The 19,454-nt window shown below is 51.7% G+C and overlaps 1 protein-coding gene and 1 long non-coding RNA gene across 2 annotated transcripts in view; one reads left to right on the forward strand and one right to left on the reverse strand.

Moving 5' to 3' along the window:
- Positions 1 to 6,130: 6,130 nt before the first annotated feature.
- On the reverse strand, positions 6,131 to 8,422 carry LOC117095132. The gene is made up of 3 exons (XR_004441829.1): positions 8,069 to 8,422; positions 7,090 to 7,415; positions 6,131 to 6,813 (listed from the first exon to the last, which is right to left on the reverse strand). It is a non-coding gene; the product is annotated as an uncharacterized LOC117095132 (long non-coding RNA).
- Positions 8,423 to 16,340: 7,918 nt separating this feature from the next.
- The window catches only part of RALB (RAS like proto-oncogene B), a 52,882-nt gene continuing 49,768 nt past the window's right edge, over positions 16,341 to 19,454 (forward strand). Inside the window, exon 1 of the mRNA XM_033231784.1 lies at positions 16,341 to 16,397. The gene's annotated coding sequence lies outside the window, so the exon portion shown is untranslated. The remainder of the gene's footprint in view (positions 16,398 to 19,454) is intronic.

Raw genomic sequence — 19,454 nt, forward strand, 5'->3', positions numbered from 1 at the left:
GGGGCCGGGCGGAGAGGGCGGGGCCTGGGCGTTGGCATCCTTCTCTCCTCTGCCGGGATCCTCCCCTCCCCGCTCTCTCCGCTGCTACCTGGGAGTCCGCCCGGGGCTAGTGCGCCCGCGGTGAGGCTCCAGCGCCCCGCGCCGGCGTGGGGGAACGGCGCGTGCGCGAGCAGAGGCGGGTGGCCGGGCTAGTGCGGGAGTTTGCGAGCGAGGGAGCGGGTGCATGTATGCAAGGCGATATGCATGAGCACAGACCTGTGGGGGCCGGCGCAGGGGCGGCGGCGGGTGTATCTCTGGCTCAAAGGAAAAGGCCCGCGCGTAGACCCAGTGCACGAGGTGGGGGGGCCTTGCTTGGGGTGAAGACTCGCGGGGCAGAACTCCGCCTGGCGGAGCAACGGACGTTTCTCAGGCTGCCTGCGAAGTGGCTGTGCGGAGATCCCAGGCGGCAGCGGCGCTCTTGTACCTGTCCCTCCCACTCCAGAGTGGAGGGTGCTGGGAAGGGTGTTCGCTCTTGTACCTGTGCCTCTCACTCCAGAGTGGAAGGTACTGGTGAGGGTGTTAGACGCCACTTGGCCCCTCTACAGCGTCCTGCGGAGCAGGGGAGGAAACTGGATCCAGGCGGGGTTGGGGGTTGCTTCCTGCCCCTGTCACCCGGCAGGTTAGCAGAGAATCGCGTCGCAGATACAGGGCTCCTACCTTCACGTGTCTGGTCCTCATTTTGACTTACTTGGCCCTTTCTCCGTGTTATTCTCGCAGAACAATGTTTCCCTTTTCCTTTGGAGAAGGGTAGTGGACCAGAGGTCAAGAAATTTGGGTTCTTGTCCAGGCCCTGCCGCACATCAGCTGAGAAACCTAGGCAAATTCACCTCTTTCTCTCTGGGCCTCAGTGTCCTGGTCTATGAAGTTGGGGGACAGACCTGGGTGGTGTCTAAGAGCAAGGCTGCAGCGGGTCTGTGATTTGGAGCACCTTTTCGCCCTCTGGCCTGCTGGGCAGACTCTGGAGGATTTCTACCTGTCTTCCCCGCTGTCCCACTGCTCAGCAGAGCCCTGGCTGACCCCCTTCCTGCTCTCGCCAGTCTCTCCTAGTCCTGTTTCCTGAAGTGGGTGTGGGATGTTGTCACGTAGGTCCTGGGCTCTGAAGTGGGACAGGCCATCAGAGGAATGCATCACCTGTCCAGCCCTCCGCGGAGTGGCCCTCCTGCACCCTCACAGCCCTGCCTCAGGCGGGCATGAGCAGGGCATCCAGGGTGTGGGGCGGACAGTCCCAGACCCGAGGCGCTCTTCACAACTTCACTTTACCCACAGGCAATCTGTGGCCCTGGGGAAGGGAGCCCAGCTGAGTGAGCTTCACCAGCCCTCAGGCTCAGACATAGATGTGTCTTCAGGGACTCTTGTTTCTGGAGAGCCTTATCTCCCTCCGCTCCTCCCCTGAACAGAGTTGCTCCAATCTGTCTGTTTTACACATTGGTCTTTTTTGTACTCTTTTCTTCCAAGAAGGATTTGTTAACTAAAAATTTGTAAAAGTGTAAAATTTGTAAAAATTTGAAAACCCCTTCACCAGTCCAACCTCTTCATCTGTGAAATGGGCTTGGGAAAGCACACGGGATTGTTTTGAGGATTAGATGAATCAATACATGGGACTTTGCACTTTTCATTTAGAGACGTGCAAGTAGTATGACCACACTAGGAAAGCAGAGCCCGTAGAGGGGAGGCGCTGCCGGCAGCGCTCCCACCCCCACCCCCCGGGAGCTGGTGGCAGTCAAGTCCTCTGGACTCTGCGAGAACAGTCAGAAGACCTTCCCAATTTCCTAAGTAGTCAGATGAACTCAGGGCCTCTGCTGCCAGCTTTGTGGCGAAAACGAAGCTCGGAGCATATTTTCCCACCTTGAGCTCCTCATTCAGAACAAGTGCACCCTCTCCATCCAAGAAGGGGGTATCGAGGTGTCCTGTCATGGTGTAGCGGTGGCTCTGCTGCCCAGCTCCTGAGGAGGGCAGAGCCAGCTTCCAGGCTTTTGCCACAGGGTCAGGGATGCTGTCTGCCATCTGTCCCCAGCTGGCTTCCTTTGGCCTGCAGGCCTTGACCACTCCCCCATCCTGTCGTGGGCATCAGACACCCTTCTTTCCCTGTTTTCCCTGATGCGGCCAGTCTCTCAGGGACCTGCCTTTGTGTCTTTTATTTACCTGTAAAGCTAACATGGATTGTTTGCTGTGTGCCAGGTGCTGGTGGCACAGCAGTCCCCGAGGCTGGTACACAAACCAAAGTGTGAATTCATTCACTTACAGACGGTGTGTATGGGTGCGGTGCTCCAGGCCATCGGCGTGGGCCGCTATTCCCCAGTCAGGGTGTGTGGGGGCATGTGGCCCCAGAGGGCAGGGCCTGACATGGTTTGAAGGTCACTATCCTAGAGGATGGGGAAGTCCTGGGGTGTGTCTCCACCCCAGCCTCTCTCCCCTGCTTGGCATCCTCGGTCCCAACTTTCCTGTCTGAGCTGATCCCGGCACACCTGGTGGCCAGGGCCCTTATGGTCCATACACCAGTCCAGCCAGTCTGCTGCTACCCTCTGAGTGTGGCCTACCCTGACATGGCCTCTCTCTCCTTCCTGAGCACCAAGACCCAGAACAGGGCTTCAAGCCCTGAGAAACCTTCTCGACCCCTGGTGGACCAGTGACCCTTCTTTCACCTCCCACAGCATCTGGGTGTCAGCGGTGGGATACGGGTGGGACCTTGTTCCTATCCTGGGACTCATTTCACTGGGTGTCATCTGTTTGGCCTTCTGTCCTTTGATGAGATTTGAGCTTCAGACACCCAGTTAGCACTTATATTAAGATATGTTTGAGAGACATTGGCTGAATGATTGAGTGAAGGAATGCATTCAACACTACTCCTGACTGCGATGCTCCTGTCTCAGAGGAGACGCTGCTGCGGCCAGCGTACCGCCGACAGCAGGACTGGTGTCCGCTCACCGCCAGCATCCTAGGCCCTGTTCCCTCCACTCTCCAGCCCAGGTGATCTCTTCCGATAGCTCATTGATGAGTTACTACTTCGGTAACCAATTGCCACAGATGTAGCGGTTCAAAGCAGCACCCAGTTACTGTCCACCATGAACTGAGAGTCAGAAGTCAGCATCACATGCCCAGCTGGTGCTCCGCTTGAGTCACAAGGCCAAGATCTGGGTGTGGGCACTGGGCGGTGAACCTGCATTTGCGCTCTGTGTTGGCAGGATGCAGTTCCATCGAGTTGTGGGACTGAGGTTCCTGTCTCCTTGCCCGCCATGGGCCTCGGGGTTCATTCTCAGCCCCCTGTATTTCCTGACCTGTGGCCTCCTTCAAACCCATCTTATGTCTGGAGTCTCTCTTCTGCCTTCCTTGCTTTAAGGGCTCCTGTGATTACTTTGGGTTACTCAGCTAACCCAGGATCATCTCTCTGTTTTAAGGTCAGCCTGTTAGTAACCATAATTCCATCTGCAAATTCCTTAGAATTCGCTCAGTATCAGCGGCCAGGCCCAGCTCGGCTCTTCCTGCCCCACAACGGCCACTGCTCAGCAAGAGCTGAGCTGGGTCTCCAGGGAGAGTGAACCCTTGCCCGGCACCCTCCATAGTAGACCAGGGTGACAGTGACACCTGGGCGTGGTCCCAGTCAGAGCAGCTGGAAGCTGGCAGGAGTTAGGTTTCCCATGTGGCCCTCTGGCTGCAGGACACGGGATGCCCTTGCCGCATGTCCTCTGAGGGGCTGGCTGGCTTGGGGCAGGGGGATGACCTGTGCAGAAGGCCCAGAGAAATTTTCCCTTACGGCCGGATTTGTGGATTTGCTCACATCAGCTTCTTCACAAGAAAGCCACAGCCCACCTGGCCCTCGTGCCAGCCTCATTGCCTGCCATTACCCCTTGGCCCCAGTCTCTAAATGAAGAGCACGCTGTCACCTCTACAATAGGCTCTTCTCATCTCCCTGCCCCCCCCACTGCCAGCACACACACACCAGTATGGTAATGTGCCTGTGGGCAAGGACTTGAGCCACCCCGGCCCAGGTGCGAGTCCAGGCTCTGTGACCTTGACAGATGACAGCTTCTGGCCCCAATCTATGAAATGGAGATAACTTCCCAAAACTGTGATGGCAAAAGGAAACAAGGTAGGAAACCTACAATGCCTCCACTGTTCCCCCCACTGGTGGCTGTTGACTGCCTCAGCAGCAGCTCGGGTGTCCCCTCCCTCAGGTCCCACAGGGTATCATCCTGTTTGCTCATCTGACTCTCTGGACTCCCTGTGACTTTCTCAAGGACAGGGACCCATCTGTTATCTCTGTTAGCACAGGCCCGTACATGGTAAGTGAACCTGGAAAGTGCATGCGGGCAGGAAGGCAGGAGCTGATGTGACGCCTCCTGTGGGCTGAGCAGCAGAGCACGGGAACCTTCCCGAAACAAAGCAGCTTGTCTGAAGCTCGCAGGTCCCAGTGTTACAGGGAGGTGCTGCTGGGCTGGCACGAGGACCTCCTAGAGCATGACAGCCCCTCACACTCGCACGTGGCTTGTTTATTCAAAGCACCGTATCATCTGGAGCTCACTTCAGAGGCTGAGGTAGCAAAGCACTAACCTCATTTGACAGATGGGGAAACAGGCCCAAGACCACAGCCGTGGTTCTCTGCTAACTCTGCAGCTGCAGACTTTCTACAGGGCCCTGCTGTTGGCCAGGCAGGTGTCCCTGCCCCGTTTATCGGCTCAGTCTGGTGAGAATGGCTCCCTGAAGAGCCAGCCTCTGGCTGGGGCCCCTTGAGAGTTAGGCTCCTGTTTTAGCAGCTTTTTCCTTCCTTAACCCGAGTATTAATTTAACAAATACATATCAGGCATCTTCCCTGTGCCCCAGACCCTTGTCCTGGATACACATGTAGCAGTGAACTCTTCAGGTGGCTTCTGCTATGCTGGTCCCTTCTCAGTTGAGGTGTCACCTCCTTCAGGGTCACCTCCCTGACCACCCCACCCAAAGTCATTCTCTCACTTGCGTCTCCTTGTTTTATTTCTCCTTTTCTTATATGGTCACTTTAGAAAAAGCTGGAAAATGTGGACTCGTTTAAAGAAAGAAAATGCTGTAGTCTTACCACCTACAGAAAATCACTGGGAACGTTTTACTGTGTTTTTCCTTCCAGTCATTGTACTCGTCAAAGAGATGTCATCCTCCACATACCCATTTGATTCTGCTTTTTTACTTACGGTTAATTCTAAGACTCACTTCACATTGTAACATCTCTGGATCCTGCACTGTACAGTGGCTGATGTTTTACAGGTACTGCCAGTGGTGTTCACATTTAGCTCTTTCTGGAGCTTGTATTCGTTTCTGCCAGTCACCTGGGGCACTGCCAACTTGACATAACCTTAAACGTAAATTCAGTTACAGCATTTGCTTGAGGTGTTTCCAGACCATATGTTAGTGCAAATTCAGACTCAAACCAGCGTGAGTACTGGCTTGTGCACGTCCTCAGGGGCGGTTTTGTTCCCTCCCTGCATCCGGCTCCATGGTTTGGACACTGGCGCTTTCTGCCTGACGAGGCTGCTTATCATTCTTCTCACACCAAAGAAATAGCCCTTTAGGATCCCAGCTTTACTTAGACCTCCCTTATTAGATAACCATTCTAGGTATTTTTTAATTCTTTAAAGGTATGTGAAATGGTGGTGTGTTTTCTAATCGACAGTGTCTTAAATGTGATAAAATGCCATAGGTAGAAACACTTCTCAGATTTCCATCAACATGTGAGCATCTTTTCAGTGGCCCCACAATATTACATTAAGGGTAGTACAATACTTTACTCACCCATTCCGTTGTGTATTTGAGTTAGATCTGTTCTTTTTTTTTTTTTTTTTTTGAGACGGAGTCTCGCTCTGTCGCCCAGGCTGGAGTACAGTGGCCCAATCTCGACTTACTGCAACCTCCACTTCCGAGTTCAAGCAATTCTCCTGCCTCAGCCTTCTGAGTAGCTGAGTGGTACTGGTGCACCACTATGCCCTGCTAATTTTTGTATTTTTAGTAGAGATGGGGTTTCACCATCTTGGCCAGGTTGGTCTCGAACTCCTGACCTCAGGTGATCTGCTGGCCTCGGCCTCCCAAAGTGCTGGAATTACAGGCATGAGCCACTGTGCCTGGCCTTTTACTCTGTTTTCTGTGTTATCTTTGAGGAAATGGAGTCAGTGCCCCCCCGAGCTGGTGTGTGAATCTGCCTGTATTGATAGCATCTGGCAGAGCTTATTTAGAAAACTCCGCAGGGTTGAAGAATTAAAGAGGCTGAAATCAAAGGTAGACTCAAGTATAGGACTGTATAATATTAAAAGTCAACTAAAAACAGGGCCAGTTTTGACATGTTTGTGAGTGTGCACATGCAGAGATAGGGGTTTTCCAGGCCAGATCACAGCCTTCAAATGTTATGAACAACACAGTAAGCATTGGGATCATTTAATTTGAGGCCTTCAAATATAATTAAATATAATTAATTCAAACTAATTTTTTTGTGGAGTGAGTGGGAAGCTTCCTGAATTATGGAATTAGGCAATCCAGGTATCAATGTACTTAAGTTGACATTACTAAAATATTTTCAGAAGTTTTCATGTACAGTTTAAGTTTTTTCTCCAGTCTCATTTGCGCTCTTAATTTACTCAGCAAAACATCATTTTCTCGGACAAAGGTCATTCCCAGCCTGGCTGTCACCTGGCTTTGTCATAAATTCCGAGAGATTGTGATGTGGACAAATGATGTGCTTCTTGCATCAGAAACAGACATTTGTAAAATTGTAATCCCAATTTCACCCTGGGTTGCCTTTCCTTCTTCCATTGTCTGGGTGCAAAGCAGCAAAAATAAATAAATAAATAAATCTCTCTGCACGCCACCGAGAGTCAGGCCCTGGAGTTACCCCATGAACAGTGTAGGGCTCCTGACTTGAAGGGGCATCTAGCAGTACGGGAGACAGCACAGCCTGGTGACTGGAGGCCGCAGGAGCATGGCCTTCCCCTGTCAAAGCTGACTTCTCATTTCTCAGGACAGAATCCGTGCGCTTTCCCGTGCCCTTCAAGACCCTGGCTGACCGGCCATGGTCCACCTCCCTGGCCTTACTTCACTGCCTACTGGACTCCTGTGGCTGCCTCAGTTTCTCTCTGCTCCTCAGACTCCCGGACTGGAGCTGTTGCTGCCTCAGGGTGTTGCTTTGTGTGCTTTCACAGATGCGTTTAGGGGAGATAGACCTAAAAGAGTCTGGGCAACATGCACAGCCTCCAAGCGGTTCAGTCATCACTCAGCTGCTATGACCAGACTGCCTGTCTGCTAGTGCCTGGTAGGTACCAAGCCCTGGGGAAGGAAGCAATGCCCTGTGGCCCTTGTTCCCAAGGTCTGAGCACTCTTCTGTGCAGTTAAGGTACACAAACATGAGACACTGAATAACCCTGAGACAAGGAGAGGACCAGAGGTCACTGGGCTGAATATGATGACAGGTCAACTAAAAACCAGGCAAAAAAATAAATAAAATAAAATAAAAATAATTTTAAAAACATTGGAAATAAGCTATAGGGCAGCGATTGGGGAGAAGCTTGTGCTCTTGGCTGCAGCAGAACCCAGAGGAGACCACTGCTGAGAGGGTGCCCTGGTGTAGTCAAGCATTTACCAAAGAAGGGACCACCTGGGATCAAACTTGGCCTCGTCATTTCAGCAGCTGTGTGTCCTTGAACAAATGGTTCAGCCTGAGTCTAGTTTTTCTCATCTGTAAAATGGGGATAATATCTACTTCACAGGATAGAGGTGAGATAATAGAGATACAGGCCTGGCACGTTCAGTAGATGCCCGCATGGGCACGTACTCCCCTCCCACGCCCCACCCTGTGCTGCTGTAGAGGAGAGTGCCGAGGAAGATCTGTGCTCACATCAGCTGAGCATAACTAAGGACACTTCAAATTATGTAACCAGGTGACAGACATTCATTCTCCACCCTGGGACTGGTTCTGCTTCATAAATTAAGGGACTCAGGGTGGCCCAGATGCAGGTCCAAGTGCAGCACTGCTGGCTATACACAGGCAGATTCTTGGGCCTCACCCCAGACTCACCAAGTCAGAATCCTTGGGGGTGAGGCTCAGAACCCATTTTTGTAAGTCTTCCCAGGTGATTCCACGTATAGCCTGGTCTTCGCACCCACACAGCCAGACGGTCCCTGAAAAGCTTTCTCAGCCTTTGCAGTTCGTGTTTCTGGTCCCATCAAATGTGCTGAGCAGCGTGGGTCTGGTTCAGTGTTCATCCCCCACTTTCATCAGAGATGGGGGGTTCTCTTACTCCTCACTCGTGGGAGGAAGCCGCAAGCGAGACAACTAAGTGGAGAAATCAATCTCTAGCAGCTGCTTGCCGCCCTGCCCTGGAGGTTGTCTGTGAGGAGGGGAAACAGCTAACTTCCAAGACCTGGGGTGCTTTCTCCCCACCTATCAGCTGAATCGAAACTGAAAATGCGCCTCCGAGGCTGGAGATCCATGACAAGATTGCAACCTTTGACAAGCAATCCCTGCTCATGTGGCTGCTTTCCACCTAAAAAAGAAAATGAAACTCCTCGGAGTTCCTGCTGGTCTTAGATTTTTCTCTCTCATAACATAAAAATTATTTACTGTCACTGAGGTTCTTTCCAGATTGCCCCAAACAGCCATAACTTTCCCAGCTTTATCTGGCCGGTATTTAGGGTGGTGAATTGCTGTTCACATAGTGCATTCCTATTGCAGACCCAGCGTTACTAGATTTTCCCCGTGAAGACAGTTCATCTCTTGAGCTCTGAGTGCTCTTAACAGAGCAGAGGCCGGGCGCGGTGGCTCACGCCTGTAATCCCAGCACTCTGGGAGGCCGAGACAGGCGGATCACGAGGTCAGGAGATCCAGACCATCCTGGCTAACATGGTGAAACCCCGTCTGTACTAAAAAATACAAAAAACTAGCCGGGCGAGGTGGCGGGCGCCTGTAGTCCCAGCTACTCGGGAGGCTGAGGCAGGAGAATGGCGTGAACCCGGGAGGCGGAGCTTGCAGTGAGCCGAGATCCGGCGACTGCACTCCAGCCTGGGTGACAGAGCGAGACTCTGTCTCAAAAAAAAAAAAAGAAAAAGAAAAGAAAAAAAGAAAAAAAACAGAGCAGGAGAGTTAAGGAAAGAGGTTCTCCCTGATTGTTTCTTTTCTTTTTTCTTTTTTTTTTTTTGAGACAGAGTCTCACTCTGCCGCCCAGGCTGGAGTGCAGCGGCGCGATCTCGGCTCACTGCAAGCTCCGCCTCCCGGGTTCACGCCATTCTCCTGCCTCAGCCTCTACGCTGAGAACTGGGACTACAGGTGCGCGACTACGCCCAGCTAATTTTTTTTTTTTTTTTTTTTTGTATTTTTAGTAGAGACGGGGTTTCACCGTGTTGGCCAGGATGGTCTCAATCTCCTGACCTCGTGATCCACCCGTCTCGGCCTCCCAAAGTGCTGGGATTACAGGCGTGAGCCACCGCGGCCGGCCTCCCTGATTGTTTCTAAGTGGGTGCTTTAAAAACCTCAGTAAGAGCCTGGCACAGTGGCTCATGCCTGTAATCCCAGTACTTTGGGAGACCAAGGTGGGTGGATCACCTGAGGTCAGGAGTTCGAGACCAGCCTGGCTAATATAGTGAAACCTCGTCTCTACTAAAAATACAAAAATTAGTTGGGCGTGGTGGCACACGTCTGTAATGCCTGCTACTTGGGAGGCTAAGGCCGGAGAATCACTTGAACCTGGGAGGCAGAGGTTGCAGTGAGCCAAGATTGCGCCATTGCACTCCAGCATGAGCAACAAGAGCGAAACTCTGTTTAAAAAAAAAAAAAAAAAAAAAACCTCAGTAAGAGTGGAAGTGGTTTACAACTATCGGTGCCATGACAACAGATAAATCAGCAAAAGGGAACTTCAGGAACAATATGGTCGGGATGGAGGTGTTGGAGGTTGTTTTTTCTTTTAATTAACAAAAAAAACGGGAACACATTTAGAAGTAAATAGAGGGCCCAATTTTCTCGTTTTGGTCTGAAAGGGGCTTCAAAAAATTGTTTTCAGTGTTAAACAGAATAGCAATGGCAATGAAGAAAGTGAGAAGCACAACCATCTGTTTAGCATGATGTCCCCTTGGGGGTTGGGGGAGAGATTTGCTCCAGTTACAGGGGAGACTGAGGCTCAGAAGGGTCAAGTGCCTGGCCCAGGCACCTCGTCCTGTTGGAGGAGGGCACAGCTGCCTGCCGACCCTCCTTCCCCATCTCTGCCTCTCTAATCTTCCTTGAGGAAGATTCCATCAGAGGTTTTAGTTACATATTCCTACACCATGCCTGGAATATAGTAGGTACTCAATACATTCAACTTTTCCTGAGTTAGTGGTGAGGAAAAGCTGGACTCAGGATCAGGCTGCCTGTGAAGCCTGGCCTGTAGTTTGCCAGCTGTCCCAGCCTCAGGGTCCTCACACCCAGATGTGCACGCAGTAACAGAACACTTCTTGCCTGCAACAGTGCTTGGTTCACAGTGCATGCCAGTTAAATGATCCATATTATTATTTTATCTTAAGAGGACTTCCAGCCGCCAGAACTGTTGATGAATAAATGTTTGCTGTTTAAGCCACCAGGGTGTGATACTTTGGTATGGCAGCTTGAACAAACCAGGATATTTAGAAAATAATTATTTAAAAAGAACTTCTAAGCAGACATTGCTAGAGCACCGGCGTGGGTGGACATTCACCCACTGATGCCCAGGGTGGGGTGCCCTCCTGTTTAGAGAGGGGTGCTATTACAGCAGTTTGGCTGTCTTTGATCTTGACCCACTGGTTCTGCAGACTCCCCGTGAACCCTGGCAATGCTTCGGCATCCGATCTGCCCTCTTTCTTTCTTGGATTAGAAAGAAGCCCTAGGCAATACCATTCAGGACCTAGGCATGGGCAAAGACTTCATGACTAAATCACCAAAAGCAATGGCAACAAAAGCCAAAATTGACAAATAGGATCTAAACTAAAGAACTTCTGCACAGCAAAATAAACTATCATCAGAGTGAACAGGCAACCTACAGAATGGGAGAAAACTTTTGCAATCTATCCATCTGACAAAGGGCTAATATCCAGAATCTATAAGGAACTTCAACAAGTTGACATGAAAAAAGCAACCCCACTCAAAAAATGGGCAAAGGATATGAATGGACACTTCTCAAAAGAAGACATTTGTGCAGCCAACAAACATATGAAAAAAAGCTCATCTTCACTGGTCATTAGAGAAATGCAAATCAAAACCACAATGAGATACCATCTCACACTAGTTAGAATGGTGAGCATTAAAAAGTCAGGAAACAACAGATGCTGGAGAGGATGTGGAAAAATAGGAATGCTTTTACACTGTTGGTGGGAGTGTAAATTAGTTCAGCCATTGTGGAAGACAGTGTGGCAATTCCTCAAGGATCTAGAACCAGAAATACCATTTGACCTAGCAATCCCATTACTGGGTATATACCAAAAGGATTATAAATTATTCTACTATAAAGACACATGTACATGTATGTTTATTGCAGCACTGTTCACAATAGCAAAGACTGGGAACCAACCCAAATGCCCATCAATGATAGACTGGCACATATACCCCATGTGGCACATATACCCCATGGAATACTATGCAGCCATAAAAAAGGATGAGCTCCTGTCCTTCTCAGGGACATGGATGAAGTTGGAAACCATCATTCTCAGCAAACTAACACAGGAACAGAAAAGCACACACTGCATGTTCTCACTCATAAGGGGGAGGTGAACGGTAAGAACCATGGACACAGGGAGGGGAACATCACACACTGGGGCCTATCAGGGGTTGGGGGGTTAGGGGAGGGATAGCATCAGGAGAAATACCTAATGTAGATGACGGGTTGATGGGTGCAGCAAACCACCATGACACGTGTATAGCTGTGTAACAAACCTGCACATTTTGCGCCTGTATCCCAGAACTATAATAATTATAATAATTTAAAAAAAAAGAGGTCTTCTGGAAGTTGTGTTCTAACCCCCGTCAAGATCAATGTTTTGCATGTAGCTTTGGATATGGGAGTGTGAAAAGTCACTTACTGTTTGGGTCTGTGCTAAGAGCCCACCCACTTCGTGCCAGTGGAGCACCTCCTGCAGCGTTCCACAAGGAGTGCCGTCTCTAGATAACATGTGAGAGGGTGGGTAGCAGGGGTCAGGGTGGAGACCCAGGTGCCATGTCCCCACCTGCAGGACTGGATTCTAGCTTTTATTTTGTCCCAACCCCTCATTTGGACACAGCTGGATTCCTCTCTTAAGATAAAATAATAATATGGATGACTTAACTGGCATGCGCTGTGAACCAGGCACTGTTGCAGGCAAGAAGTGCTCTGTTACTGCGTGCACGTCTGGGTGTGAGGACCCCGAGGCTGGGACAGCTGGTAGGCTACAGGCCAGGCTTCACAGGCAGCCTGATCCTGAGTCCAGCTTTTCCTCACCACTAACTCAGGAAAAGTTGGATTTATTGAGTACTTACTATATTCCAGGCATGGTGTAGGTATATGTAACTAAAACCTCTGATGGAATCTTCCTCAAGGAAGATTAGAGAGGCAGAGATGGGGGGAGGAGGGGTGGTAGGCAGCTGTGCCCTCCTCTAACAGGTCGAGGGGCTGTCGGGCCAGGCTGAGGAGGACAGAGGCTGCAGAACCCCAGGGAGTCTCAGCTCTCCAGCCCAGGTGCAGCTGCCCCTTGGGCAGACAGCCTGGAACACATCCGCTCATTAGTGGCCTACCCAGGCAGCTGGCTGAGCGCCTGTCCCGGAAGGCCTCCCTGAGCTCAGAGGCTCCCCAGCCCTGGCACTGAGGGTGCAATCCCAGAGCTGCTTTCCCAGGCTCGTTGCACAGGCAGGTGCAGCCCAGATGTCTGACAACTTTGGCTCCAGCGTCATGGGCTCCACATCTAAGACCTTGTGGGACACCCAGGAGTTTTGAGCTCAGCAGTGAGCTTGGAGCCTGAGCTTGGGTTGCAGAATCCAAAAATCAATTAATGTGGGGCTTCAGGGGAAATCTGTCTGACCGGTGGTTTGGTAAAATCTTCAATCACTGTGAGACAGAAGATGTGTGCTGCGTGCTATGGCTAGGGCATGCGTGGCTGCAGTTGCTGCCAAATAGGAAGGGCCCCCGCAGTGCCTCCATCCCACAGCCCTGCCTTTCTTCCCAAGTGCAGTGGGGGTGTCTTGGGTCAAGGGGCTCTCTAGGCAGCTCTGCTTCCTCCATAGTCCTCCAGGCCCCCTTTCCTTGAAGACTAAGCAACTAGCCCTATGGCAGTCAGTTCTAAGGGAGAGGGGCCTGAAGTGTCAGCAAGAGTCAGAGCCAGGCACCCGGCAGAGCCGTGAGGGGCAGAGGCAATGGTGATGGGAGCCAGTGAGACCAGAGCATGTGTCAAATCTCCCCTCTGATTATTTTGGAACAAGTGCAGTGAGCTGGAGTTGGAAGTGTTCCCAAATTGCAATCATCTGGGGTCTTCGTCTGTCTCTTCTCTTCGGATTAGTTTGGCAGTGGATGTGAGGGAGGTGCTCTTCATCAGTCACTGGGCTCATGAATGGTCCTCATTTCCCGAATCCTTCTGCATCATTCTCTGAATTCAGCAGGGGCATGTCTCCCTGGGCTGACGGGTGGGGGTCCAGGTGCATCTGGCTGCAGCAGTCCGGGAGGGGGCCCAAGCTGCATGCAGATCTCAAGTGGGTCTCAGAGAAAGACACACAGGCCCCACATACATGTGCACACACACACACGGGCATGGACATGGGTACGAAGCATGTGTGCTCCACACACTGACTTCACTGGGAACACTGACCCCAGCTGCAGAGAGACCAGAGCAAGGGCTAAGGGAGGCCGCGTGAAGGAGCGCTCAGCCCTGGGAGGGCGCCTGGGAGGAGAAGTGAGTCATTGACCAGTGGCCACGGGGGGTTCACTTTGCTGAGCTATCTCTGGAGCCTGAGGTCACAGGGTCTCTCACGCTGGCCCCTCAAGTTCCTGGGAAGGGTTTTGACAGGGAAGTTGTCCACGAGCGCTTTCCCTCCCTGGAACACTGCCTAGCCTGCTCAGAAATGTCCCATGTCCATGGCAGGCTTGGTGTTCCTCCTGCCATTCTAGGCTTTCTGCTGCCCCTCCCCTCCCCTCCCCTCCCCTCCCCTCCCCCCCTCCCCTCCCCTCCCCTCCCCTCCTCTTCTCTTTTTTTTCTTTCTTTTCTTTTCTTTTCTTTTTAAAAATAGAGATAGGATCTCTTTATATTTTCCAAACTGGTCTCAAACTTCTGGGCTCAAGCAATCCTCCTACCTTGGCCTCCCAAAGTGCTGGGATTACAGGTGTGAGTCACCGTGCCCAGTAATTTGTGTAAATATACCTCGACTCTCTACTAAACCGCCTAGTCTTGCCAGTCACTTCCTAGGCTTTCCTGCCTCCCGGCTTTCCTTTAACTCAGTACCCGCTGCCTGGAATGCTCTAGTTCTCTCTGTCCCTCTTTTGTGTTTGTCAGAATCCTCATTGTTTTTTAAGCCCACTCAAGCTCCACCTCTCCCAGGAAACATCGGGGGCCTACTTTAGTCAAAGAAGACTCTTAGCTCTGAAGTTCTGAAGTTCTCTTCCCCTGAGGCTTCAGTTTCCTTACCTGTAAAAATGAGATAATACCATGTCATGGTTTGTTGTGAACATTCCCTGTGATGACCTTCATAACAGTGGCCAGCACACAGTAGGTGCTCAGTGAAATCCTCATTCCTTTCCTGCTCTACGCCAGGCACAAAAATACAGATGTGAGATGCAGCCCCTGGCCTTTCGGGAGGGAGCAGGGCTGAGGTGGAGGAGGCCTGGGCAAGGGGTTCCATACCTACCCAGGGAAGGGAAGGGATGGCAGGAAGCTTTTGAGAGGACCTGCCACTGGGCTGGGTTTGAAGGACAGTTAGAGGCCTTCGGGAACACCTGAGGAGCAGGAGTATGGTGAGGCAGTGGGACAGGAGGAGGACAGGCTGGGAGGATGGGAGCTGGGTGGTGGGAGAAGCTGGGTGCTGGGCACTGTTGGGGGCAGCGGCAGAGAAGACGAGAGCCTGGACTTTATGAAGAGGTGAGGAAGTCACTGAAGGAGTTGAGGGTGGGGGCAACAAGTGGGAGAGGCTGAGCCAGGAGAGGCGGCTCAGTGGCCTGCAAGGGTGGGTGGGGACCAGTGGAAGGCAGCCCTGACTCAGGCTTAGTCAGAGATCCTGGTCCCAGGTCCCCTGCCCCCTCCCCGCCGCAGCATCACAGCGCCCTTCCTGGAATAAAAGGTGGAAAATGCGAGTTTGCTGTTTGGGGCTGCCCTTGAACTTGCCCGGGCAGGGAGGGTGACGGCCCTTCCTGAAGGCCGCCCATGTCCAGGCCCTGCTCAGTCTCCATCTCCTTGCACCCACGGTGGTAACCAAGCTCCCCACCCTGACACCTGGCTTGCCTTTCCTGGGGCGGTTTCTCCCTAAGGGACTTTGCTCCTCTGTTCAGCCTCTGCTATTTGCACAGCCCCTCAGCTGAGTCAGTTTCAAGTGAGCAGAGCGCACAGGGGCTTTGAACACCAGCCATGCCGGGCCGGGGAGGAGGGCAGGGAGGAGGAGGGCGGCAAAGGCAGCCACACTCTCCACATGTTTCTCTGGATGCCCCCACTCCTCCAGGCACCTCGTGAGGGTCTGTTTTGGTCCCTGTTGTGCCCTGATCCCCAGCACCATGCCTGGGGAACGGTTAAATGGATGCTTATCGAACACCAGGGTCACTGTCTCCAAGTCCCAGGTGTATAGCGGGTGCCCAATACCTGTCTCCACCTTGGATGCCCCTCCCTCACCACAGTAGTCTAATTGCCCAGGATGTGGGGCGGGGGCAGAGCGACAAGGGTCAGGGAGATGACTCTCTCCACCTTCCCCTCCGCAAGGCCTTCTGCCGGAGTCTCACTGTGTCCTCCTCCGTGCATTCTGAGAGGTAAGCGAGACTGGGAGTGTGGGCCCAGGTGACCTGTGACTATTGGTGGGGGATGGGGCAGTCAGGAGGGGCGTGGCCTCCACTCCATGCCTCTGAAATGTGCTGGCCTGGATCTGGAAATTGCTCATTTTTCTTACCACTGAGCTTGGCAGAGATTGGGGAATTTCTGGAGGGAGGGGGATCCTGGAAGGAAACCACCACCATGGGACCTGTTGTTCCCCCAGAAGCCCAAACACAAAGAGAGGATGCAGTGGAGGTGGTGCTGCAGAGGGGGCTGTTTTTTCCCTTAAGAACAAGTTGCCTCATGTCGGAAAAAGGAAGGCCGTTATCCTTTCATCTCGTTTTTTCCCTCCAACCCCGGGTCTGTGTGTGGGATTTCAGCAGCGGGAGAGCGGGTGGCAGGAGGAGGTCTCTGCACGAAACAGCGGAAGTCAGGTGGGTTCCCTCCCTCCGTGTGGATTGCCCTTCGAAGCCCCACAGTGACCTTGTGACTTGCCTGTTGTTATCCTCATTTGCCAAATGAAGCTCAGAGAGGTAAACAGACTTGCCTGGGGTCACACAGCATGTACTCATGGAGCTGCTATTTTTCCCCCTTTTTTTTTTAATGAGACAAGGTCTCCTTCTGTCACCCAGGCTGGAGTGCAGTGGCGTGATCTTGGTTCACTGCAACCTCCACCTCCCAGATTCAAGTGGTCCTCCCACCTCAGTCTCCTGAGCAGCTGGGACTACAGGTGCATGCCACCACATCTGGCTTTTTTTGTGTGTGTTTTGTAGAGACAGGGTTTCACCATGTTGCTCAGGCTGGCTGGTCTCCAACTCCTGGGCTCAAGGATCCCCCTGTCTTGGCCTCGCAAATTGCTGGGATCACAGGTGTGAGCCACTGCACCTGGCAGGAGCTGCTATTTGAATCCATGTCTCTGTGGCACCAAAGTCATGTTGAAGCTTCCCCCTGGATGGGAAGAATGGCAGGCCTACACAGACCTGCTATCCCCAGTCTTGTTCTAGATCATTCCAGGCCTTCCCTCCATCAGAGCTTACTGTTTCCATGACTTCCTGGGTATCTTCCCTGTCGTGTCTTCTCCTGCACGTGCTGCTGAGTCAGTGTGAGGTTGGCTTCTGGGCACCTGGGTGAGTGTGTGAGGACTTCGGGAGACAGCATCTTGTGGGATTTCAGGCTGCCACCCACTCAGCCTTTGGGTGGACAGAGAGAGCTGGGTTTGGGGGGACAGGAAGCCTATTGCTAGGAACTGGGAACAGGAGCAAAGTCAGTGCCTACAGCTGGAAAGGAGGCAGCAGTCACAAGGACCCCAGATCCACTGTCACGGGGTATGCGTTTGTCCTTAGTCCTGTGGGAGCTGATGGGCAGGTTAACTTGGAGGCACCAGCAGAAAGCCACAAGGCTGAGACTGCCCGGTGGCGAGAATCATGCAACATGTGTCTGGCCCCCTGCCTCCCACTCCCCAGAAGGGCTCATCTTTGAGCCTGCCCAAGGGGAGAACAGGAGTGGCCCTGGCTGTAAATAATCCCCAAGAGCCACAAGGCGCAAGGTCCCCTGCAGGAAGAGAAACAGCCTGTTTGCCTCCTAAGAGCCAGAAGACCAGGGGAGAAAGATCAGGAGAGAATCTAGTTCACAAGGTGAACATCCATGGAGTGCCTGCTATGAGCAGGGCTCAAAGGTGTGTGGATCCAAAGAGGAAGGAAACAGTCCCTCACACCCTTAGGATGGCTGCTATTAAAAGAGCAGAGAGGGCCAGGCACGGTGGCTCATGCTTGTAATCCCAGCACTTTGGGAGGTCAAGGTGGGTGGATCACCTGAGGTCAGGAGTTTGAGACCAGCCTGGCCAACACAGCAAAACCCCACTGCTACTAAAAATATAAAAATTAGCTGGGCTTGGTGGTGTGCACCTGTAATGCCAGCTACTTGAGAGTCTGAGGCAGGAGAATCACTTGAACCTAGGAGGCGGAGGTTGCAGTGACTGAGATCATGCCATTGTACTCCGGCCTGGGCAACAAGAGCAAAACTCCAACTGGAAAAAGAAAAAAAAAAAGCAGAGAAGGGCAACTGTTGGAGGACATGGAGAAATTGGAACCTTTGTGCATTGCGGGTGGGAATGTGTAATGGTGCAGTTGCTATGGAAAACAGTATGATGGTTCCTCAAAAAATGAAGCAGAATTAACATAAGATCTGGCAGTTCCACTTCTGAGTGTATACCCGACAGAATTGAAAACAGGGTCTCAGAGATATTTGCAAACCCACATTCACAGCAACATTCTCACGATAGGCCAGAGGCGGAAGCGACCCGTGTCCATGGGCAGGTGAGTGGATAAACAGAGTATGGTACACGCGATGGAATGATTCCTCAGCTTCAACAAGGAAGGAAGGACAGGCCATGACATAGGTGAACCTTGAGGACATTATGCTAAGTGGAATAAGCCAGTCACGAAAGGACAAATACTATATGATTCCACTGTTACCCGGTACCTGGAGTAGTTAAATTCACAGAGACAGAAAGTTAATTGGTGGTTGCCAGGGGCTGGGGGCACAGGAGGGAAGGGGAGTGAGTGTTTAATGGGTGTAGAGTTTAGAGTTCTAGGGGTGGATGGTGGTGATGGCTGCACGACACTGGGAATTTTCTTCATACCACTGAACTATACACTTGACAGCTAAGATAGTGACTTTTATGTCATGTATATTTTACCACAATTAAAAATAATTTTAGGCCGGGCGCAGTGGCTCACACCTGTAATCCCAGCACTTTGGGATGCTGAGGTGGGCAGATTACAAGGTCAGGAGATCGAGACCATCCTGGCTAACATGGTGAAATGCTGTCTCTACTAAAAATACAAAAACAAAATTAGCCGGGTGTGGTGGTGGGCACCTGTTGTCCCTGCTACTTAGGAGGCTGAGGTGGGAGAATAGCATGCATGCGGGAGGCAGAGCTTGCAGTGAGCCAAGATCCCACCATTGCACTCCAGCCTGGGCAACAGAGCAAGACTCTGTCTCAAATAATAATAATAATAATTTAAAAATTAAAACAAAACAAAAAATAAAGTGGCCTGGTGTAGTGGCTCATGCCTGTAATCCCAGCACTTTGGGAGGCCGAGGTGGGAGGATCACTTGAGGTCATGAGTTTGAGACTAGCCTGGGCAACACAGCAAGACCCCATCTGTTTTTTAAAAAAGTAGATAAAACAATAAAGAAAATAGACACGGACTAACTGGCTCTCAGGGGCCAAATTGGCATGGAGCCCTTGGCATTGTATTATGTAATCTTCCCATCAACCTCTGTGAGAGAGCTCCCTTCATTCTGATGCAGAAACCGAGGCTCAGAGGCATGACTTTTTTCCCCCAAGGCTTTCACTGGCCTTTATGTCTTAGGTGAGCACTGATTCGGTGCATTGTGCTGGGTTATAACATTGGCACTCCGCCTGCCAGGGCTTCTGATTTCAGCTGGGAGCCCTCATGCACTCAAAACAACAGAAGAGGAAAGGG

Source organism: Trachypithecus francoisi, unplaced genomic scaffold (assembly GCF_009764315.1).
Source record: "Trachypithecus francoisi isolate TF-2019V2 unplaced genomic scaffold, Tfra_2.0 Lachesis_group13, whole genome shotgun sequence".
In the NCBI taxonomy this organism is placed as follows: Eukaryota; Metazoa; Chordata; class Mammalia; order Primates; family Cercopithecidae; genus Trachypithecus; species Trachypithecus francoisi.